The sequence below is a fragment of the Cupressus sempervirens genome, unplaced genomic scaffold (assembly GCF_028749045.1).
Source record: "Cupressus sempervirens isolate cs-2001-9-10 unplaced genomic scaffold, ASM2874904v1 CseChr00s100002_03, whole genome shotgun sequence".
Lineage (NCBI taxonomy): Eukaryota > Viridiplantae > Streptophyta > Pinopsida > Cupressales > Cupressaceae > Cupressus > Cupressus sempervirens.
Genome location: NW_028322207.1, coordinates 4,454,805 through 4,480,521, shown reverse-complemented (window position 1 = coordinate 4,480,521; position 25,717 = coordinate 4,454,805).

The following is a 25,717-nucleotide window of genomic DNA, read 5'->3' as shown; positions in this document are numbered from 1 at the left end:
TCTCATTACTTCCATTTCTTATCCAAAACATGCTTCATATGACTATTTCACCTCTCTCCCTAGCTTGGGTACTCTTGAGGAGTCATTTCTTCATGATCACTTTTACTTGCTTCATACTCCTTTCTTATCCATCTCTTCTTATCCACTGGCTTGTTTCTCCATCGTGCCCTATACCTTGCTAGACATTGGGAGAAAATGATGTGATCTTTCTTGAGAACTAGTGATCTCTAAATTATTCTAAAAAATCCTAAAAATCAGAAAATGTCTTGAAAAAAAAGATCTTCTTAGTGAAAACCTAGCAATAGGCACTTTGATGTATCACCAAAAAAATCAAAAATACAAAAATACAAAAAAAATGAAAAAAGTCCTAAAAAAACTATCAAGTGGTGAAAATCTGGAAACAGGTTCTACTTGAGACCCTTGCACCTCTGTCTATCAGTCTCAATCACCTATTTTGCTACACATTTTCTAGCTTGGCATTGTTTCTTGTCCTCATCTTGGCGGCACAACTGCTTAACCTATTGAGGTATTCTTGTGCATTAGGGTTTCTTTGACAACTCACAAAATAGTGTTTCTCAACACTTCCCCCACCTTGACATCAAGTGTTTTTCAACACTTTTCAGATAGTTTACCTATGGTCTCCGATGTCACAATATTTCTCACTATCAAAATCAAGTGTTGAAGAAATGACCAAATGACTTACACACATGTCCTTTAACACTTAAACGACTAAGCTATGTTGACCTTTATCTACTTTGTGTGTTGTCTATGATGATTTCTTTACTATATGTTCCATCCCTAACAGTCTTTCAAGGATGTCATTGACTACAAGACTGGGGGCATGGGGCATGTTTTTTTTATTTCTGCTTGTTGGTATACTTTGTTTGTCTATAGTGTTGTAATCATTCATGCTTCTCCTATTCAACACTTGACTGTTTCGCAAGACTACACTTGGGGTTTATCCTAGCGCTTATGCCTTGATATAGGTGTAATCTTCCTAAATTAAACTTAGGGAATCTAATCATGTAGTTATCTTGACTTACATGTCTTTGATGCTTAGATTGGATTTCCACATACCTATCTGATATTGATCATATTCATATCCTCATAGTTATACTAGTGATGGTTGTATGATCTCATGATGTCCCTAATAAATTCTCAATGATGAAATTAAGAGTCCAAATGTTATGCACTTCTTGCTGGTAAATCACTTTGCATATTAGCTTGCATTTTAGGTTCATTTTCTAGTTTAGTCTTGCATTCTTACATATGGGGAGAGCTCTCTCTTCATCTTTTCATAGACATATCGGCTAACTCTTTTCATATATTTTTTTACTTTCTTCGTGTTCATGTCCTTTACCTTCTTAATCTTTCACTTCATCTCTATTCTATCTTATCATCACATTATATAAATTTTTGACCTCTTAAATAATTTCAATGTCCTAGATTCATTTTCGGGATCGAAATCCAAATTCGAGTTCATCTTGATGGTCAAAATTGTCTTTTAAAATTCTACTTTCTTCTGAGCAGTTAGCTGACCTTTTAAGGTCTAATCTCTAAATCATCACTGGGGCATCTTCATTTCTTTATGTCTTCATAATTTCCATACTTCATATCTACTTCAATTCACTGTTTCATGTCTAAAATCCTCTTTCTACTCAATTTGACCTAATTTTTATGATTTATCTTTCACGGTCAACTTTGGTCAAAATGGGGTATTTTATCAGTTTCTTATAGTCATTCTTGGGTTCTAATCATCTATCTCTCGTCTTGGACATTGCTCTATTCTAATTTTCCCATGTCTAGCTACTTTCTACTTCCTCTTGCCTCATTTCGATTTCGATCCCGAGGGGGCAGAAATACTCTATTGTTGATTGTTACAGCTATCTATTTCTGAAGAGCATTTGTTTAACCTTATCACTTGCTCTCAATCTATTCGAGAATTCTTTTTAGATCCTAACATCATCTTCTTAATGTTCAGTACTACTGCTATCAGGATGTGCATTCAGGACTTGCTATCTATTTCTGCATTTCATTCTTTCGAATCAGATATCTATATCTATCATTGCCTACTTGGCTTCGATTTTCTTTGACATAATGTGTTCCTAGATCGATCACGCATTAGTCAAAGAGGGGCAAATGTAATCACCTAAAAATGGTCATCTAGACTATTAGCCCCCTTTTCAACATTTTGGCTAAATTAATTTAATCATTTACCTAGACCAAATTGCTAATAATCAATTTATTTGATTATAACCTATAGTTTGACTATGCTATCCTAAGTTCATTATTTGATTAAAAGAACATGTCCCCTTTTAATTAAATAAAAGACCCCATTCTTCTAACCCACTTAAAGTGCACACATAAAGTCCTTTTTCTATTTTGCAATTAAAAGAAAAGGCTTTGTGACTTTTGTCTTATATGAAAAGTCAACTTATATTCTATTGGTTGACTTGTGTGTGCACATGGATCACTCTTCTTTTTGAATTCCACTGTTGATCATCCACCATCTTCATCTTGATCTCCATTGTCCATACATCTTTAAAAGGGAGAGATCTTTCCCCCTCAATCCATCCTCATTTTTTTTAATATTGTTATGATGCAGGTTTTCTAACAAGTTTCTTTGGAGCTTTGTGGAGAACTTCTATTTCTTGTCTACATTCTCTCATCCATGGCATCATGGTATTCTAGCTTAGCTTAGCTTTCATTTTTACATGTAGCTTAATCTCATATAGCTTAATAATGGTATTGTAACACTCTCATCCATGCTTAGGATAGCTGCACTTTTCATATTCATTCTAGCTTAATCTTTATTTGCATTGCATTCTTGAGGTACTCCTTGAGACATTTGCATTCTTGCATCTTGTCTTTGGAACCTCCCATTGCATGGTTTACTAGCAAGAAGAGTATCTCTAAGGCTCATCTGAGAGCCCTTGAACTTGAAATACACTCCCTTGCACTCCATGGATAGGGAGCTCTAAGCCGGCATCCAAGCATTCTGAACTCATGGAATCGTTATAGAAGGGTTTAGAGTGGGATACTTTCGAGTGTACAATCATTGTCTTAACTGATTCTTGTACTCATCAACATAATCATAACTCAACCTTTCCTCTAGGTGCTATTGTTACATCTTTTGATCAAATCCTCTTCATCAATCAAATAAGTGATAGTACTTAAATCATATAAGCAGTTATCTCACCAAAAAATAGTAGGTTTTACATCAGTGAAAAAAATTTATTGAAGCATATTGATCATACTTTTATCAATTTGTTCTCAACAATCTCTCTTTAACACTCTTCTTCAATCTATTCTCAACTCTTTGTATGTGTACACTCGAAAGTGTCCCACTCTAAACCCTTCTATCCAAATGATTCCATGAGTTGGGAATGCTTGGATGCTGGCTTAGAGCTCCCTATCCACAGAGTGCAAGAGAGTATATTTCAAGAATAAGAAGGCTCTCAGATGAGCCTTAGAGATACTCTTCTTGCTAGTAAACCATGCAATGGGAGGTTCCAAAGACAAGATGCAAGAATACAAATGTCTCAAGGAGTTCCTCAAGAATGCAATGCAAATGAAAATTAAGCTAGAATGAGATGCAAAGTGGAGCTATGCTAAAACATGTATGAGAGTGTTACAATACCATTATTAAGCTATGTGAGATTAAGATACATGTAAAAATGAAAGCTAAGCTAAGCTAGAATGCCATGATGCCATGGATGAGAGAATGTAGAGAAGAAATAAAAGTTCTCCACAAAGCTCCAAAGAAACCTGTTAGAAAACCTGCAGCATAACAACATTCAAATGATGGATCAGATTGAGGGGGAAAGCTCTCTCCCTTTTAAAGATGTATGGATGGTAGAGATCAAGATGAAGATGGTGGATGATCAACGGTGGAATTCAAAAAGAGGAGTGATCCATGTGCACACACAAGTCAACCAATAGAATATAAGTTGACTTTTCATATAAGACAAAAGTCACAAAGCCTTTTCTTTTAATTGTAAAATAGAAAAAGGACTTTATGTGTGCACTTTAAGTGGGTTAGAAGAATGGGGTCTTTTATTTAATTAAAAGGGGACATGTTCTTTTAATCAAATAATGAACTTAGGATAGCATAGTCAAACTATAGGTTATAATCAAATAAATTGATTATTAGCAATTCGATCTAGGTAAATGATTAAATTAATTTAGCCAAAATGTTGAAAAGTGGGCTAATAGTCTAGATGACCATTTTTAGGTGATTACATTTGCCCCTCTTTGACTAATGTGTGATTGATCTGGGAACACATTATGTCAAGGAAAATAGAAAGCCAAGTAGGCAGTGATAGATATAGATATTTGATTTCAAAAAATGAAATGCAGAAATAGATAGCAAGTCCTGAATGCACAGCCTGATAGTGGTAGTACTGAACACTAGGAAAAGATGATGTCAGAATTCAAGAAGAATGCTAACACTTAGCAAAGTAGATAGATTGAGAACAAGTGATAAGGTCAAACAAATGCTCCTAAGAAATAGATAGCTATAACAATCAGCAATAGAGTATTTCTGCCCCCTCGGGATCAAAATCGAAATGAGGTAAGAGGAAGCAGAAACTAGCTAGACATGAGAAAATTGAGATATAGCAATGTCTAATATGACAGATAAATGATTAGAACCCAAGAATGACTATAAGAAATTGATAAAATGCCCCAGTTTGACTAGAGTTGACCTTGAAGGATATAGCAATAAAATTAGGTCAAATCTAGTAGAGAGATGATTTAGATGTGAAAAAGATGAATTAAAGTAGATATGAAGCATAGAAATGATGAAGACATGAAGAAATGAAGATGCCCCAGTGATGATTCAGGGATTAGACCTCAAAAGGTCAGCTAACTGCTCAGAAGAAAGTAGAATTTTAAAAGACAATTTTGACCATCAAGATGAACTCAAATTTGGATTTTGATCTCGAAAATGAATCTAGGACGTCATTATTATTTAAGAGGTCAAAACTTTATATAATGTGATGACAAGATAGAAAAGAGATGAAGCGAAAGATTAAGAAGGTGAAAAGACATGAACAAGAAGAAAGTAAAGAAATATATGAAAGGAGTTAGCTGATATGTCCATAAAAAAGATGAAGAGAGAGCTCTCCCATATGCAAGAATGCAAGACTAATCTAGAAAATGAACTTAAAATGCAAGCTAATATGAAAAGTGATTTACTAGCAAGAATCACATAACATTTAGACTCTTAATTTCATCATTGAGCATTTATTAGGGACATCATGAGATCATACAACCATCACTAGTATAACTATGAGGATATGAATATGATCGATATTAGATAGGTATGTGGAAATCCAATCTAAGCATCAGAGACATGTAAGTCAAGATAACTACACGATTAGATTCCCTAAGTTTAATTTAGCAAGATTACACCTGTATCAAGGCATAAGTGCCAGGATAAACCCCAAGTGCAATATTGCAAAACAATCAAGGATGATACATTTGTAAGTCAACGTGTTGAATAGGACCAGCATAAATGCTTACAACACTATAGAAAAACAAAAGTATACCCACATGTAGAAATCAAGAAAATATGTCCCATGCCCCAAGTCTTCTAGTCAATGACATCCTTGAAAGACTATTAGGGAGGGAACACATGGCAAAGAAATCATCATAAATAGCACACAAAGTAGATAAAGATCAGCATAGCTCAGTCATTTAAGTGTTAAAGTGCGTGTGTGCAAGTCACTTGGCCATTTCTTCAAGACTTGACTCTGATAGTGAGAAATATCGCAACATTGGAGACTGTAGGTAAACTATAAAAAAGTGTTGAAAAACACTTGATGTCAAAGTGGGGAAAGTGTTGAGAAACACTGTTTTGTGAGTTGTCAAAGAAACCCTAATGCACAAGAATACCTCAGTAGGCTAAGTAGCTATGCCCCCAAGATGAGGACAAGAAACAATTCCAAGCTAGGAAATGTGTAGCGAAGTGGATGATTGAGATTGATAGACATAGGTGCAAGGGTTTCAAGTAGCGCCTGTTTCCAGGTTTCCACCACTTGACAGATTTTTTTAGGACTTTTTTCAATTTTTTTGTATTTTTCAATTGTTCAATTTTTTTTGGTGATACATCAAAGCGCCTATTGCTAGGTTTTCACTAAGAAGATCTTTTTTTTTAGGACATTTTCTAATTTTTAGGATTTTTCCAGGATCATATATGATTTTTTGGATTTTTTAGAATAATTTAGAGATCACTAGTTCTCAAGCAAGATCGCATCATTTTCTCCCAATGTCTAGCAAGGTATAGGACACGATGGAGAAACAAGCCAGTGGATAACCAAAGATGGATAAGAAAAAAGTATGAAGCAAGTAAAAGTGATCCTTAAGGACTGACTCCTCAAGAGTACCCAAGCTAGGGAAAGAGGTGAAATAGTCATATGAAGCATGTTTTGGATAAGCAATGGAAGTAATGAGAAAGATAGCATGTAGGATAAGCAATGAAACCAAAAAGTGTGATAGCATATAAGATAAGCAATGGAAGCCAATGAGTAAGATAGCATGTAGGATAAGCAATGAAGCCAACAAGTGAGATAGCATGAAGTGTGTAGTCCAAAAGAGTAGCCATGTCGAGAGACCTATGAGAACCATGTTTCATTTATTATGATCAAGACTAAGGGGTCAACTAGATAGTATAGCAATGGGATAGAGCAATAAGACTAAAGCTCAAGATAGAGGCTATGAGTGAATGGGAGAGCAAAATAGAAAATCTCGTGGATAAGATAGCCAATATGCAAAGATAGCTCAACATTGTCAAGATCAAAGAGAGAAGAGGGGATAGATGGATGATGGAAGAATTATGCATGGTGCCTGTTTGCCAGGTTTTCATCATGTTATTTATCTAAGGTGCCACAAGAAGTAGTTTTCACCATAGGATAAATTTATTTCTCTTTACTTTTGCTACCAAGGTGCCACAAGATATGGTTTTCACTAAGGCACATTTTCATTTTTTTCATTTTTTCTATTTTTTCTTCTTCTTTTTTTTGAATTTTTAGAAAGAGCTCAAGCTTTTTGAATTTAGATAGTGCTCCTATAGAAAAGATAAGTCATGATAAGCCAAGACCATAAAAAGGTATGCTCAAAGATGTTGGAAGAAGTTGATAGGGTGATGAAAGAGAAATGGTAGTAGGAAGAGTATATGGAGGATAAGAGTTCATGTATAGAAAGTAAGTGTAAGCTTTAGAGGATTTCATGAGGGTAGCTGAAATATTGGACAAGATCAACATTGACACCCACCTTGAAGGGTATTGGAATGATAGAGGAATCATTGATGAAGTAGCTTGAGGTTTAGATGTATGAGGTGGTAGAAGAGATTTGGAAAAAAGTGGAGTGGAAGGCTTTGGAATATTTTTAGAAAGATTTTTGGAAGAACATGGAATGGAAGCCTTTGGAAGCTTGAATGTCAACTTTGAAGTATTTTCAATATTCAAGTCTTTTAAAAGAGACTTGGGAATCCATATAGTTTTAGATTTTGCTTTGGATACTTCAAAACACATTTCTTCAATAATGGGTTTAGGAACCCATATTTTCTTTGATTTAGCTTTTTTAATAGTGGACCTTTGTGATCTCTTTTGTGCATTCTCCTTCTTAGCATTCACATGTCGATTAGATGGGACATAGTGATCTTTCTTTTTCAATGGATTCTTATGTTTATTCTCACTTCCAAAGGACTTGGGATTTGTGGATGAATAAGGATGATATGACTGGTTTAGAAGTATAGATGGGTGAAAAGTCATCAAGGATGAGTGTCTTTGTTGATCTTGAGGTATGATGGGAGAGCTAGGAGTGAATGTAGGAGATGGAGGAACATAAGGCCCCAATATGGATGGAAGGTTTGAATGTTGTAGCTTAGATGGATAAGGACCAAGGATAGATTTAGAAGATGCAAAGGGATAGTGGGAAGGGATATCAACATCTTTAGAGTAAGCAACATGGTCAAAGCCATCAATAGACTCATGAGTACCTTTGATAGGAACAACATTTTTAATAGAAGCACTTGAAGCTTGAGCACAATTTTCAAGTGGATGTGGAGAAGTAGAACATAAGGGGATTCTTTGATGTTGACAAGTAGCTTTGTATAGCATATGAAGGGAACTTTTCTCATAATTTTTAGTAAGCTCAAGGGAGATAATGGAAGTGCTATCTTCACCATACTTAATAGGTGGAAAAGATATAGGATATGGAGGGGAAAAATCTTGAAAGAGATGAAAGGGTTCTTGATCTTGATCTTTCTTGACTTTTATAGCTTTTTCTTTTTGAGAGTCCTCTTGACATGGAGCCACTTCTAAGGACAAGGGAGAATGAAGAGTGAATGGAGTAGTGCTTGGATTAGGTATAGTAGTGCATTAAGGTTGAGGATGTTTAGGATTAGTAGCATGGAAAAGGTTTGTAGCCAAGTGAAGGTTAGCTTGAGTTTCTTTTAGAGGTAGCCCTTGAGGGTACGCATATTGCATATGGAAAGCACTAGGTTTTTTGTTTGATGGAGGCATGTTGGAAAGCTTTGAAGTGTTGGAAGAAGTGGAGGTATCAAGGAAACCATCACTAGACATAGGTTCATTAATATGATCTTTCTCAAGAAAAGTATCCTCATCACATGAATCATTAGAGGTATCAATAATTCCATTATCAATAAGATCTTGGATTTTATGTTTTAGCTCAATGCAATCCAAAGTACTATGCTCATTATGTTGATGATAAGAACAATAGATATCCAAGAATGGGTTTCCATATGAGCTAGACTTAGGTAACATGATGATCTTATTGCCAAGAATTTTTTGCAATGTGTCATCATAAGAATCTTCCAAGGGAGCAAAAGTTCTATTAGAAGTATGTCTAGAGTCCTTTTGTTGTTTCTCAAGTGAATGGTATGCATCCATGTCTTCATCATTAGCTTGGTCAAAGATAAGTCCATCATGAAATTTTAGCATAGGCTCAAAGGAGGTATCACTTGCTTGTTCTCTAAAGAGGTCTTTAGATCTAGAAGATGAAGACATTTGATGTCTTGAAGTAGAGCATGTAGACCAAGAAGAAGAGGATGACCTCAAAGAAGGTGACTTACATGCATGTAAAGACCTTAAGGAAGATTCGTGTAATGATGCAATCTTCTCCTCTAACTTTTTCTCAAGTTTAGACTTCATTTCTGTCATGCGCTTAGAGAGATGAAGGTAAGAAAGATCATTTGTCTCTTCTAGTTCTTTGTATTGTGCATATAGATCTTGAAACTCTTTAGTGACATGGAGGATATCATGATCATCTAGATTCGGTTGAAGTTTGGTAGCACAAGGTTTAGATCCCATAGTTTTAGATGCAAAGCCAAGCATAAAATAGTCTAGAAGATAACTTGATGTTGAAACTATAGGAGATAGAGTGTTCACTTGCCAAGATATTAGAGAGAGATTAAAGCGACTTGTCAAACAATATGTCCAAGAAACTTATGACATGAATGACTTAAGTCAATAGCTAGGAAAGATGCCCAAATAGCCAAATAGATAGAGCAAGTAGGGTGACAAGTGAACAACTCTCTAACCCAAGAGTGTAGTCAAGAAATCAAGGCAACCATTTTAGCAAAAGGATAACTAGCAAGCACGCATAGACCATGAAGACAAAAAGACCTAGAGCACTAAGACCAAAGAACCACTTTAACCATATTTAAGCACTAGAGACATAAAAAATCATAGCCAAACAATGAAACCCCCTTAGTAAGTAACACAAGAAAATGTTTGCACTTGACATTTTGACTTGGTTGACAAATTTTGGCAATAATTGATAGGATAGCAAATTTGATGTTCAAAAGCAATTTTTTTCCAAGCAAGATAGTGACACATGGAGTAGTCTTCAAACAATCAAGCAAAGGACAAAGCAACCTTGCATGATACAAGCATATTTGAGATCTGAAAAGAAATCCCTAGAACTATCATCATGTGTATGTTCAAAAGATTTTCACAGGTATACCACATTCGAGAACACATCAAGCAATATCAACCTAGAATTCATGGTTCATTACTCAACAACTTGGCCCACACTTGATGCTCCTTTGCCTCACACCAAGTGGTTTCCCAAAAGAGATATTAACTTTGTCATGGAAGTGCCATAAGCACAACCAAGAGAACACATATGGTGAGTGTAAAATCTTGGGGTGATCCGGGTAGTCCACTAGGATCGATCCTTGCACCAAGAAATTGAGTGGCTAAAAAAGGGTAGTTACTAACTTAGAGTGTTTAGATAGGGCTTCTATTCATAGTGTTCCTCTTGCTCCCAATTACGGGACACCTCACCTTGCAATGAGTAACCGATCTCGCGATCACAAGAGTACCTTAAGCATTCTTTCCTAGTGATCTCCCTATGGTCAAAATCCCATAAGCGATCACAGTAGGCAAAGACAAACACTACATCTACCAAATTTTTGTGTCCTTGGTAGCCTTGAGTTTATAGTGGGTTGGAAGAGCCAGGTAATCGGCTTGTCCCCACTTGGATCATTCCTCTCAGGTTGTCTGAGAGCAGGCCCTCTAAAGGATTCTAACTACACAAAGTGGATCAACTTTTGGAAGTCAAGATTTCTAGTTCACCACAAGGGTGAAGAGCATACTCTCCTATTCCAATTTTTTTCTCCCAAACATGCCAAGAAAATTCAGTTACCCCTTGCTTTTGAAACCAAATGGCAAGTCAAGATTTTTGATTCACTACAAGGGTGAAGAGCATACTCTCCTATTACCAAAAGACTCCAATCACAAGTTTTATGTGCCTATGAAAAATGAAAAATTAGTCAATGCCACACATGAAAAAAAAAAGCAAGAAATTTTGGGTTTTTATGCTTTGGGCAGCCCTGAAAACAATTGTTAGTAGCCCTTGCACATTTGAAGCTTTGACATGCGTTCTTTTTATGCAATGTTTCAAATTTTTTTCATAAGGATGGCAACCTGTAATCACAACTTGTTAGCACCAAAAGTTAGTGTGAAATAGCATAAAAATCTATAATAAAAAGTGGTGATTTGTCTCAAAAATCCAATTTATCTTCCAACCAAGTGCATGCAAAGAAAGTGCAAGTTAATCACAAATGCTCTCATTTTTACTCTTTTATTTTGACCTAGTCAACACGATTGGACTTGTTTGCTATGATTTATTATCTAGAAATAAAAATGAAAAGAAGAGAACCTTGTTAAAAATCAGAGAGCTTTCCAAAAATGTAAGAAATTCAAAAAAATCTCTTCATTTGCTCCCTAGAGATCAATTTTGTCAAAACAGGGTAGATTTATCAAATCGAGTTTTTGATCCCTAATATGACCTCAAAAGTCAAAACACAAAGAGAGTACCCCTCTTAGAATTTAAAAATCGTTCTACAAATGTAAGTTTTTCCAAAAAATATGCTGATTTGCGATCAGAAATAGCTTTTTATGAAAAATAAAGAAAAAATTATAACTCCCACAAATGATGTCACAATTCTCTAAAAATAAGACTGAAACATTTTGAACACATACACAACCTGCAAACAAATTTTCAAAACCAAAATTCAAGTGGTTTAAAAGATATGATCAAATCTTTAAACCAACTAGATTTTTGGCCTTCAAACCAATCTACTTATGGGTTGACCTTAAAACCAAAGTGATAATTCTACAAAAGCACTTGATTAGATCCAATATGCTGCTGTAAAAAACCAAAGATAAGAAATGAAAGAAGATGGAGCTAGAAACTTCATTCAAGCCCCACGGTGGGCGCCAAAGATGTACACTCGAAAGTGTCCCACTCTAAACCCTTCTATCCAAACGATTCCATGAGTTCGGAATGCTTGGATGCCGGCTTAGAGCTCCCTATCCACGGAGTGCAAGAGAGTGTATTTCAAGTTCAAGGAGGCTCTCAAATGAGCCTTAGAGATACTCTTCTTGCTAGTAAACCATGCAATGGGAGGTTCCAAAGACAAGATGCAAGAATGCAAATGTCTCAAGGAGTTCCTCAAGAATGCAATGCAAATAAAAATTAAGCTAGAATGAGATGCAAAGTGGAGCTATGCTAAAACATGTATGAGAGTGTTACAATACCATTATTAAGCTATGTGAGATTAAGCTACATGTAAAAATGAAAGCTAAGCTAAGCTAGAATGCCATGATGCCATGGATGAGAGAATGTAGAGAAGAAATAGAAGTTCTCCACAAAGCTCCAAAGAAACCTGTTAGAAAACCTGTAGCATAACAACATTCAAATGATGGATCGGATTGAGGGGGAAAGCTCTCTCCCTTTTAAAGATGTATGGACAGTAGAGATCAAGATGAAGATGGTGGATGATCAACGGTGGAATTCAAAAAGAGGAGTGATCCATGTGCACACACAAGTCAACCAATAGAATATAAGTTGACTTTTCATATAAGACAAAAGTCACAAAGCCTTTTCTTTTAATTGCAAAATAGAAAAAGGACTTTATGTGTGCACTTTAAGTGGGTTAGAAGAATGGGGTCTTTTATTTAATTAAAATGGGACATGTTCTTTTAATCAAATAATGAACTTAGGATAGCATAGTCAAACTATAGGTTATAATCGAATAAATTGATTATTAGCAATTTGGTCTAGGTAAATGATTAAATTAATTTAGCCAAAATGTTGAAAAGTGGGCTAATAGTCTAGATGACCATTTTTAGGTGATTACAGTATGTTTTTTGACATGTATCAATTAACAACTTTTCTGCAACATGATTTGATCACTTGACTCGCATTGATTGCTTGGATACTTCAGAAGGAATTATCTGTGGCTTAGAATCTTACAAGGAAAGATCTATATCTTTCAATAGAAGAGAGCTTGATTGATCTAGATGCTCAACTAGAAATACACATTCAAGTTATGGAATCAACATGAGATAGATGGAATAAACGACTTGAAGAAATTTTGGCGATTCATAAAACATTTTTTTATAAGTGCCAACTAACCCCTACAAACCCTAAGCCCTAAGTGACAAAAACAAGGGGGGAATATCTTCATAACATTAATGAAGGGAAAAATCTACTTATGAAAGGAACAAGGAGTTAGTAAAGGGAGAAATATCAGAATACATGAAAGAAAAATGCAAGATTAGATGAGTCGGCATCAGAGTGCGGGCATATATATATTGTATAATATCATAGTCTTAGGGATATTTCTACATTTTTTATATTTTTATTGCAAAAAGTAAAGACAAAGTGTTTTTGCCACTAATATGAAGGGGAGAGATTTTTGGTCTCTAAGCCCAAGTTTCCTTTTAGAGTCTAACACTTGGTGATTTCCAAGGCAATGTTGGTCAGTCATCACTACGACTGAGCCATCCAGAGAAGGCCGAGCTAAAAATGACTTGTTTATATTTATTCATGTATTGAGCAAGTCAAAGGTTATTGAGAACCCCAATTGAGACCAGGCCAACATACATGTCAAGTAAAAAAGTGAAGGCCAAGCATTAGTAAAGTTAATTACTATCATGTGAATCTAGTATATCTTGAGCTATAGAAGCTAAGTGATAAGAAAAATGTTAGTTATGACCGAGTGTCAAAATATTCAAGTGTCGAGTAAACCAATTTTGACATATGAGTTTATAATGGCACAAACACTTATGCAAATCATTTTAGCTGAATTCTATGAGAAATTTAATGATTGTAGAGATAGTTAAGTGGAAGATCATGTATTTTGGCAGAAGGCATTAATCCTAAGAAAATAAGATGAACCAATCAGAGAATCAAAAGAGTAAAATGGAAAAATGATAGAATATGGATCATTGATTAAGATATTTCAACAATTTTCTACTTAAGAAATGGTTCTAGCCCTAAATAAACATGGATAATGGTGAATAAAATGGAAAAGTGAATATGTGAAGGAACGAACAAGCTTAGAACATAGCAAGAAAGGCTAAGTCAGATGGGAGATTAGATAGAGCAGCCTAGCGGTGAAGGAAAAAACATAACGTATCTAATAAGGAGATTAGTTTGAGATATTGAATAGAGGAGATCCATAAACAAATTGTAGAGAAAATTGAAGGATTAGGTACTGAATTAGTTTTGATAGATTGAGTCAAGGAAAATCTCTTAACATAGTGGTTCTAATAGACCTTATCTAAATCTTCTAATGGAGTCATCACTTCATTGTACATTTAAAATCCTTAAATCAAGGTAAGACTTAATAACCTTGTAAATATTTTAATAGAGTAGACCCCTCATAGGGTAGATAATTAGAGGTTATCAAATTTTATCCCTAACAGGCAAACTTTTTTGTTACAATAATAAAGATTTGTGGGTTTCATCCCCACCCCAGTTTTACCTTCACCTTGAAGTGTTTATGGCTTACCAAAATCTTTGTTATGCATTTATGTTTTCATGGATGTTATACTCAGATAGAATTCATTTTAGTATTACAAGTTTATGATTATATGGTATGAGATCTAAGATATGAGATGGATTAGGAGTGAATACAATAACCCTGATATTTTTTTTTACAAGTGAAAAGTTTTATAGATCCTAATTCACCCCCTCTCAATATCTCATTTCCCATTAAGACTTCCAATGCTATAAGATCATAATTTTATAGTTCATAAGTTTCTTTTTCACTTCTTTGTTGATCAATACAATATTTTCTAGCCACATGTCCACTTTTCTATCTTGTCACTTGGGAACAATTTGAGGAATTCTACTATGCTCTTGTCTATTGCATTCATTTCCTATAATTTATTTGCAATCTCCTTCCATATTATTCCATAATTATTATTTATCTTTAATAATTTCTAATTCTTTTGGAATTCCTTGTTCTATTTGACTTGCTTGGGTGTGCATTATCTTCATACTACCAAATAGAGAGGATTCTTTCTTATTCATACGATCAACCCAATCATCCACCATCCTTCCAACACTTGATGTTTTTGATATTTTTTAATTTCATTTTTGTCAAACACCTTTTTAGGACCAACAATCATCTCATTAGAAGAAAGCTCAAAGGCTAGAAATGAATCACCACCAACTAATTAGAAACATCAAGAGAAAGCTTAAACCAGATACTTTAGGTGTCTTTGGTTTGTATCCTAACAAGGCTCACTTCAGAAGAGTGAAAGTTGGTAGCTAGTTACTTGGTGGTTTTTCTCATAATGAGTTTCCATGTTAAATCTAGTGTCTCTTGTGTTTATGTTATTTCCTTTTGCATGCATGTTAATAATTGTGAATGCTTAAAAATCAATAATAAGTTAATACACAATACATCTATCGAGTTATAGCATTTTTCTATGTGGCTACCAGGTGACAATAGTAACTAAGTTTAAGACATCTAAGGGATTTGTGGATTTGTTTTTGTGATAACTTATTCCCCCCCTCTTAGTTACTCCATCTATATTTCCAACAATTGGTATTAAAGCTTTTGGTGCTTGCAGGAAGGATTTCAAGGATCTAAGCTAAAGATCAAGATGTCTTACAAGAGGGAAATTCCAAGGCTTAACAGGGATAACTTTTCAACATGGAAAGGTCTCATGAGACTTCATCTAGCTTCCATTGGAGATACAGGATTGAAATATCTTGATGAAGCATATGTAACTCCTTCTAACACAATATCTACTAATAACATTGCTAAGAAGAAGACTCATAACACTATGATGATAGACATTGCATCTGCCCTAAGATATGAAGAATTTGATGATGTCAAGGACTACAAAACTACCTTTGAAATGTGGAACAAGCTGAAAGATATCTATGGAGGTGATAATGTGAGAAGAGCCAAAGCAAAAAGTCTAAGAGGACAATTTGATCAGATGAGGATGAGAGAGTATAAAAACATTGTCAAATATGTTGAAAGATTCAAAGTAGTTGTTAGTGAAATCAAGGCTTTTGGAGGAGACATTGAGGAGGAAACAGTTGTAAGTAAAGTTCTTAGAAAATTATTTCCCATTTATGCAATTAGAGTTTCTACAATTCAAGAAAGAAGATGTGAAGAAAATCATAAGATAAATTTAGAGGCCATAGTAGGAAGATTGACTACATTTGAGCTAGATAACTATGATAACTATGTTCCAGCTTCCAAGAACACTAAATCAGCAGTTGAAGCCAAGATTTCACTTAAAGAAAAAGGCAAGAAGATAAAGGATTCTCAGTTAGAAAGTGAAGAAGAATTAGAATAGAGTTTTGACAATGATCTTGAGGTGGTTGAATTTGTACTTGCAAGAAAATATTCTAGAGGCAGATGAAAATACAAAGGTAAGGTTCCTCTAATCTATTTTTCATGTGAGGAAATTGGACATATTGCTACTAGGTGCCCAAATAAGAAAATCAAGGATGAGAAGAAAGGTCACAAGTGCAATGGAAAGAAATATTTCAAGTCATTCAAAGACAAAGGTAAGAAAATATGTTTCATGGCTAAGGATAGTAATGATTCTAATGATGAAGAAGATGAAATTGTTTACATTGTTGTGAAAGACGAATCTGATAATAATGAGGAAGATAAAATGACACTTTTATCTCATATGAGAAAAAATGATGCATGGATAATAGATAGTGGTTGCTCTCATCATATGACTGGTGACAAACCAAATTTTGAACATTTTGAAGACTATGATGGTGGTAGTGTGAGGTTTGGAAATAATGAACCTTGTTGTATAAAAGGAAGAGGAAGAATCTCACTAACCAAAGAAATTATATGTAATAATGCCTATTGGGTTGAAGGACTAAAACATAATTTTTTGAGTGTAGCATAGCTACTCAATAATGGATTCAAAGTGGAATTCATGCATGGAAAAGTAAGGCTACTAGATGAAAAAGGAAAGCTGATTGGATTAGGCATACAGACAAAAGGTAACTTGTTTTATCTTGACCTTGGTGAATGTTCATGCTTTATTGCCCAAGTTGAAAAAACTTGATTATGGTATAGAAGGTTATGTCATGTAAACTTTTATATCTTGGTGAAAATAAAAAAATTCAAGAAAGTAGGAGGCATTCCTAGTATAAAGAAACTTGAGGTTGGTCTATGCAAGAATTGTCAGATTGGTAAGATGGGAAAGACTAGCTTTAAAAGTAAGAACTATCAGTCTGAAGAAGTTTTAGAAATTGTGCATACTAACTTGTATGGACCTATTAGAATTGAAAGCTATATTGGAGAAAAGTTCTTCATTCTTTTTGTTGATGATTACTCAAGAATGATGACTATCGTGTATTTGAGAGAGAAGTTAGAAGCATTTGAGAAGTTCAAATGGTATTTGGCCAAAGTAGAGAAGGAAATGGGGAAAAGACTGAAATTTTTGAGGTTAGACAGAGGAGGTGAATTCATTTCCCATGAATTCAATAACTTTTGCATTGAAAGGGGAATCAAAAGATAGGTATCAGCCCCTAAAACTCCTAAGTAGAATGGAATAGCTGAAAGGAGGAATAGATTTGTCATAGACTGTGCAAGAATGTTAATGATTGAAAAGAACGTTGCTATCAAATATGGGAAGGAAGCTTTCAACACTACAGTTCATATCTTGAATTGAGTACAACTAAACAAGGACTCATTCAAAACCCCCTATGAGTTATGGTATGGCTATAAACCTAATGTAAGTTACCTAAAAGTATTTGGAAGCAAATGTTATATTTTGAAAGAATTTAAGAAAAGTAAATTTGATGTAAAAGGTGATGAAGGAATATTTTTGGGATATTCTTGCAAGAGTAAATCATATAGATGTTTGAATTTTTCTACTCACAAAGTCATAGAAGGTGCACATGTGAAAGTTGATGAGTTTGCAGAAAGGACTGAAGAAGAAAGAAAAAAGGAACTAGAAGACTACAAGAGATTTGTTTTCATTGAACCTGATACACTGCCAATACATCTCTCAATCAAGAATCTTCTACTCCTGAGTCTTTAGTAATTGAGTTGTAGAAAGTTCAAACTGAGCTACAAGAACCTGAGTCACATTCTAATACTACTAAGCCAATGCCTACTGATTCTGAAGGACCTAAACAATAGAAAAAATAGCCAAAACCTAAAGTTGAAGTACAAGTGTATGATAGTGCAATTCATTCAAAATTCAAGGAACCTGTATTAGCCAAGTATGTTAGGAGACATCATGCACTAGATCAAATCATTAGAGACAAATCTGAAGGGACCATGACAAGAAGTAAGCTAAAGGGTACTTGTTTACTTGTTGATTTTGAACCTATAAGTGTCAAAGATGCATTAGAAAATGAAAGTTGGATAGAGGTTATGAATGAAGAGATAGAGCAAATAGAAAAGAACAAAACTTAGATTCTTGCACCCTAGCTTAAAGATAAAAATGTGATTGGAACTAAGTGAGTATTCAGAAATAAGCTGAATGAAGATGGTAAGGTGTCAGGACCTTACTTGCATATGCTACATACAAAGGATTTAAGGTTTATTAGATGGATGTCAAATCATCATTTCTCAATGGTATACTAGATGAAGAAGTTCACATTGAGTAGCCTGAAGGTTTTGTTGATCGAGACAAGGACATGTTCTGCAAATTACACAAAGCATTGTATGGTCTGAAACAAGCCCCTAGAGCATGGTATGAAAGATTGCATAACTATCTTATTCAGATTGATTTTCAGAGGACTAATGATAACAATAGCTTATACCAAGGAAGGACCAAATAATAAGATTGTTTTGGTAAAAATAATTGTGGATGATACTTTGTTCACAAGAAATGATGATCTATGCAAAGAATTTTCAAAGAAAATGAACAAGGAATTTGAGATGTCAATGTTTGGAGAGATTAAATTCTTTGTTGGCCTTCAAATTTAGCAGAGTAAGAATGGGATCTACATCACTCAATCTAAATACATCAAGGAGATACTAAAAAATTTTAGTATGGAAGACTGTAAACTAGTTGGAACTCCTATGTGCACAGGTCTAAAGCTTACCAAGGATGATGAATCAAAAGAGGAAGATCAAACATTTTATAGATATATGACTGGAAAGTTGCAGTATCTAGATTTGAAAGTGTTTATTGATGCAGATTGAGCAAGAAACATCAATGACAAAAAAAAGCACAAGTGGAGGAGTGTTCTTTCTTGGAAAGAAGTTGGTTTCTTGGACAAGTAAAAAGCAAAATTGTACATCCCAATCTACTATAGTAGAAGTAGAGTATCTCGCAACAGCAATAAACTATTCTAATATTGTTTGGTTCAAGAAATTATTGGAAGGAATGAAGGTGGAGATCAAATAACTTTTGGTTATGTTTTGTAACAATACAAGTGCAATAAACATATCTAAAAATCCAGTGATGCATTCAAAAACCAAGCACATTGCAATAAAGTATCACATTATCAGAGAATTGGTGTAGGATAAGGAGATCATATTGGAATATGTCCATACAAAGGAACAAATTGCTAACATATTCACCAAACCTTTACCTAAGGATGCATTCTTATATCTAAGAGGTAAGTTAGGGGTCATTCCCCTATCTAAAGCTCACTAAAATGAAGTTATGGAAATGTTGCATATGAATCAGTACATAAGGTACATTGTTATTCATTTGATTTGTATTATCTTTGGCATGCATTATCAAAGAGGGAGAGTATATTGTCATAAGCTTTCTAAAATTTGAATTTTTTTGTGAAGAGTTTGCTATTTGTAAAGAAGCTATGTAATTCCTTCATAGAGGGAGATTATTGTATTTGAGAAGTTTGTGGAATAAAATCTAAGAGGGAGAAATATTTTGTCAGAAAAATACTTGTTCTCAAATTTCATCTGCTATGACATGTTGTATTGCCATCAATGTCAAAGAGGGAGATTGTTGGATAGAATTGTTCAATTGTGTGTCATCTTTAATGTTACAAAAATGTCATATTAGTTATCAAACAGAGTCTATCAAGCTCAATTGGTCAGCAAAGCAAAAGATAGAGTCTATCAAGCTTAGTTGGTCAAAAAATTGAATTACAGAGTCTACTGAGCATTCTTGAATATTACACTATGGAGACAATTTCTATTGAGCTCACTCGGGCATTGAAGGATTCTATGGTAGAAGTTAGTTTCTACTAAGCTCACAAGGTCAGTGAAGGAAAGTTAGTGTTTACCAAGTTCACTTGATCTCCAAAGGATTTTGCAAAGTTTGCAGTGTTTACCAAGCTTCAGTTGGTTAACACTGGAAATCATCTTTGGAGCAATGTTTACCAAGCAGGGTCAACCAATGAAGGATTTCATTATTTTGGGAAATAAAGTTTAATAGTTTGTAGTCGACTGATGTAATGATAATTGATAGTTGTAACTTGTAAATGTGCTAACTTGACAATCTCTAATGTATAAATAAAAGGTCAAGTTGTGAATTCAAATGTATGGATGAATAAGTGAGCATGCAAGTGAGATAATTGTGTAAGTGTGAGCAAATTTTGAAGAAGGATCAGATATCCTTGAGGAGGAGAAAAGTTGTATTGAATCAAAGAGGATCTAGTGAAGCAAAATAGAGATCTATATCAGCAAAGTTTAGTTGCATCTCATTTAGGTCACTTATTGTTACTTTCTCACCATTGTAGCAGTAATTCCTAAATCTCTTAATAGAGTTGGTCTAATAGCCATTTTTGTAAATCCTCTAATAAGGTGGATAGTTCTACTAAATTGTTCTAAAGTCCTCTAGCAAGGCCACTCCTTGCAGGGTGATTAAATCCTCTAACAAGGTCACACCTAATAGTGTGTTTTGTAACCTTTAACAGGATTGGCTCCTAACAAGGCTCACTTCAGAAGAGTGAAAATTGGTAGCTAGTTACTTGGTGGTTTTTCCCATATTGGGTTTGTACATTAAATATGGTGTCTCTTGTGTTCATGTTATTTCCTTTTGCATGCATGTTAATAATTGTGAATGCTTAAAGATCAGTAATAAGTTAATACACAATACATCTACTGAGTTACAACATTTTTCTATATGGCTACTGAGTGGTAGCAGTAACTAATTTTAAAACATCTAAGGGATCTATGGATTTGTTTTTGTGGTAGCTGATTCCCCCCCCCCCCTCAGTTACTCCATCTATATTTCCAATAGTATGTAGGTATAAAATCGATGATAAGGAATTATATACTATTGTTCAAGCTTGCAAACAATGGAAGCATTGCATTCTAAGAAAGGAAACTATTATCCATATAGATCACAAACCCCTTCAATTTTTGCAAACACAAGGAAGATTAAAGAATGATAGACATCAAACGTGGTCAGCCTATCTTCAATAATTTCATCTCAACATTCACCGTAAAAAGGGAAGCACCAATAAGGTAGCAAATTGCTTGAGCATGCCCTAAATTACAGGAGTAAGTATGGTGTTAGAATCATGTGTGCATAAAATAGAAAATTTGACACTTGTATGACCATGATAATAAATTTTCTAATGCATATACTCAGCTTGTAAAAGGTAAACACATGAATGGTTTTTATTTTCAAGATGGAATGCTTTGCTACATTGGCCAAATTTGTGTACCTAAGGTAGAACAAAAGAAATTAATATGGGAAGCTCACTACAACAACGTTGCAAGACATTTTGGAATACGTAAAACTAATTCTATACTTCAAGGATATTTTTATTGGCCAAAAATGAAAAATGATGTGATTACATACATTCAAGCATGTACAACATGTACCATTGCAAAGCTTGCAAATCCTAAGTATGGTTTATATCTATCACTTCCCATTCCAAAGAAGCCTTGGCATTCAATTTCTATGGATTCCATGTTTGACCTTCCTACCACTAGACACAAGCATGATTATGTTTATGTTGTTGTAGATAGATTTTCAAAAATGGCAATCTTGGTAGCTTATAAAAAGGCAATTTATGGACAAGATGCTACAAAGCTCTTCTTTGAGCATGTTTGGGTTCATTTTGGGCTACCAAGTTGTATTATTTTAGATAGGGATAGTTAGTTTCTACGTGGATTTTGGTCTTTATTATGGGCAATGATGGATACAAAACTAACAAAGTCCACTACATTTCATCCTCAAATAGATGGTAAAACTTAAGTTGTCAATTGTATGATCATTCAAATATTTTGTATGTATCACTCAAAACATTCATGTACATGGGATGAAAGTCTTCCCTATGTACAATATAGCTACAATAGGACAATTCATAACCCCTTTGAATTTTGTCTTGAATATCAATTATTGGCACAATAAATATTTCTATCCCAATTATGCAGCCTAATTTGACCACATGCTTGGATAAAGAGAAGGAAAAAGAAAAGAAGTTCATTGATAGAATTCACCATTTGCAACAATAGGTTCATGAGATTTTGGAGCGTACCAATAAAAAGTATAAACAGAGGCATGATGAGCATCGACTCCTCATAAGTTTAAGATTGGGGATAAGGTGTGGTTGCATTTTTAGAAAGAGATATTGAAAGGACCTTACAGAAAGCTTCATCCCCTTCATTATGGTCCATACAAGATTATCAAAGAAGTTGATGAAAATTCATTTGAACTTAATTTATGACCATTCTTGGGTATTCAACTAGTTTTCAATGTTGAACTATTCAAGCCTTATTTTCATCCATTATTAAACATTACAAGTGTTGCTGAGGAGATCAACCATACATAATTAAACCTAGAAGTAGCCAATCCACTCCAAACTAGTCAAGTTGTGGAGAATTTTATGAAGAACTTGAAGAACCAAACTATTTACTTGTATCGTGTGGTGAAAGCAGGCTAGTTTTCTCATGAGCGAAAGTGGCTTACATGTGAATAAATTTAGATTCATTTTCCATGACTACAAAAGAGCATAGATGAAATGGAGACCATTTCTTCTCAAGGAGGTATGAATTATCATAAAATGATCTATGATGATCCAGAGGAGGCTGACAAAAGTTGAAATGGGAAAATATTGAAATCTATTTTTCCACTATTTTCCATACTTTAGTATTTTCCATTTTTGGAGGCCTTTAGAGCATTCATGAAATCTCTTAAGTGTCATATCTTTTGAAATTTGGACATAGAAAATTTGATTACATTTCCAAAGGTGGAAGTGGCATACATATTAGAGCTATGTGTTGAAAGTTATGCCTTCTACAAGTAGACATAAAATTTGGAATAGTTTTTAAATAGTTTTCATAATTTTAATATTTTATTATGTAATAAACATTATGTGAACTTGAGTTTTAGTTTCTGGATTCGATTGTGTGTAGTTTTTTATCATCAACGTTTCAAATCATACTACATGATCCATCATCAGGATGCCAGAGAACATGAACAAAAAAAAATGATAAGATGCAGATCTAGTAGACCCCTAAAAAGGAACAAGAGAGATGGAGGGGAGTTAAGTTGAAGAGAGAGAAAACAAAGTACTAGGGGTGACAAGATACTAATCTACTAATTGAAAGCCACTCCTCCAAAAAAGGAAAACTAAAAAGTCAAAGATGAAAATAATAAATAATCATCTTTATAATATCATGATATATGTGTGTGTGTGTGTGTGTGTGTGTGTGTGTGTGTGTGTGACCTAATAGCAATAATAATGATAATGAGAATAAGAAAGATAACCCGAATAATAATAGAGAATATTGAAAAGGAAATAAGAAAAGTACAAAATTAAGGGAATAAATACCTAGAAGGGAAAAAAGAAAAAGAAAAATGAAGATGGGTGTAAGAAATGCAAATATATATATATATATATATATGCGAGAAATCTCATAGTACTAATAATAAAGATAATAATAACATATATATATATATATATATATATATATATATATATATATATATATATATATATATATATATATATATATATATATATATATATATATATATATATATATATATATATATATATATATATATATATATATATATATATATATATATATATATATATATATATATAAGAAATTAGGTGACCTCAAAAAATGAATAAGAGAACAAAATTACAAAAATAATAAGGAAATAAAGAGTGTGAGAGTAAACACCCCAATCTACAAATATGTAGATGGGTATAAGAAAAGAATAAATAATAAATTATATATATATATATACATATATATATATATATACATGTATATATATACATATATATATATACATACATATATATATATATATACATACATATATATATATATATACATACATATATATATATATACATACATATATATATATATATATACATGTATATATATATACATGTATATATATACATATATATATATATATATACATGTATATATATACATGTATATATATATATATACATGTATATATATATATATATATACATGTATATATATATATATATATATATATATATATATATATATATGTATATATGCAAGTGCTAGACCTAATAATAATAACAACAGTGATAATTAAAACATACATATAACAATGATAATTAAAACATATACATATATATATATATATATAAGAAAGACAAAAGATGACCTCAATAATAATAGAAAATGATGAAAAAAATAAAAAATAAAAAATAATGATAAGGGAATAAATATAATAGGAGAAAACTAAAAAATATATATATATATAGGTATGTATATACTCATGTATATATGTATATGCACATATATATATATATATATATATGTATATATATATATGTATATATATATATATGTATATATATATATGTATATATATATGTATATATGTATATGTATATATATATATATATGTATATATATATATATGTATATATATATATATATTTATATATTTATATGTATATATATGTATAGATATATATATATATATATATATATATGTATATATATATATATATGTATATATATATATGTATGTATATATATATATGTATATATATATATGTATATATATATATATGTATATATATATATATATGTATATATATATATATATATGTGTATATATATACACACATATATATAAGCATGTATATATATATACTTATATATGTAAATATATAAGTGTGTGTGTGTGTATGCGAGACCTAATAGTGATAAAAAATATTGAAAAAATTAAAAAGGATAATCTCACTAATAATAGTAAATAATGAATAAGACAATAAGAAAAATTCAAAAATAATAAGGGAAAAAATATACAAGAGAAAATGAATAATTAAAAAGAAAAATAACACAGGGAGAAACAAGGGAGAGAAGATAGGAGACCGAGATGAGCCCTACCAAATAAGACAAGAAAATAAAGCATAGAGAAGTGACCTAAAAAACATAAAGAGATAAAAGGGGATAAGAACCATGAGATTAGAACACAAGAAAGAGAGTGTGGACCTCAACTTGGGGTAAGAAGATGAGGGGAAGAAGGGACGAGGGTGGGGAAGGGGGGAAGGCCAAGGAATGAGGAACGGGTGGGGGGGGAGGGAGGATGAGGGGAAGGATAATCAAGGAGACACTCAAAAGGGGAAAAAGAAACCAAAGAGAAGGAGAAAGGACAGAAAGAAGGTCAGGACACAAGATTGTTGCTATAAAGGGAAGATAATAACAGACACCAAGATGTGCTCAAGCTCCAACCCTAATCTTGATTGAGGTTAGATGGGTTGTTATTGATTTCAATGGCCTCTTTGAGCTTGTGCTTGAAGAAATTGTCCTCTTTATACACAATTTGGGTGTCCTCTAAGCATATGTGATGCTTGGTCGAGGAAGAATGCTCAGCGAGTGCTGACCTAAGAATTCGTTCATGTTTGATGTCAATGGCATGCTCTTTGATTCTAGTGTTGAAAGAGTGACTAGTTTCTCCAATGTAAGGGGTTTCGCAAGAGCACATGACTTTGTAGACCCCAG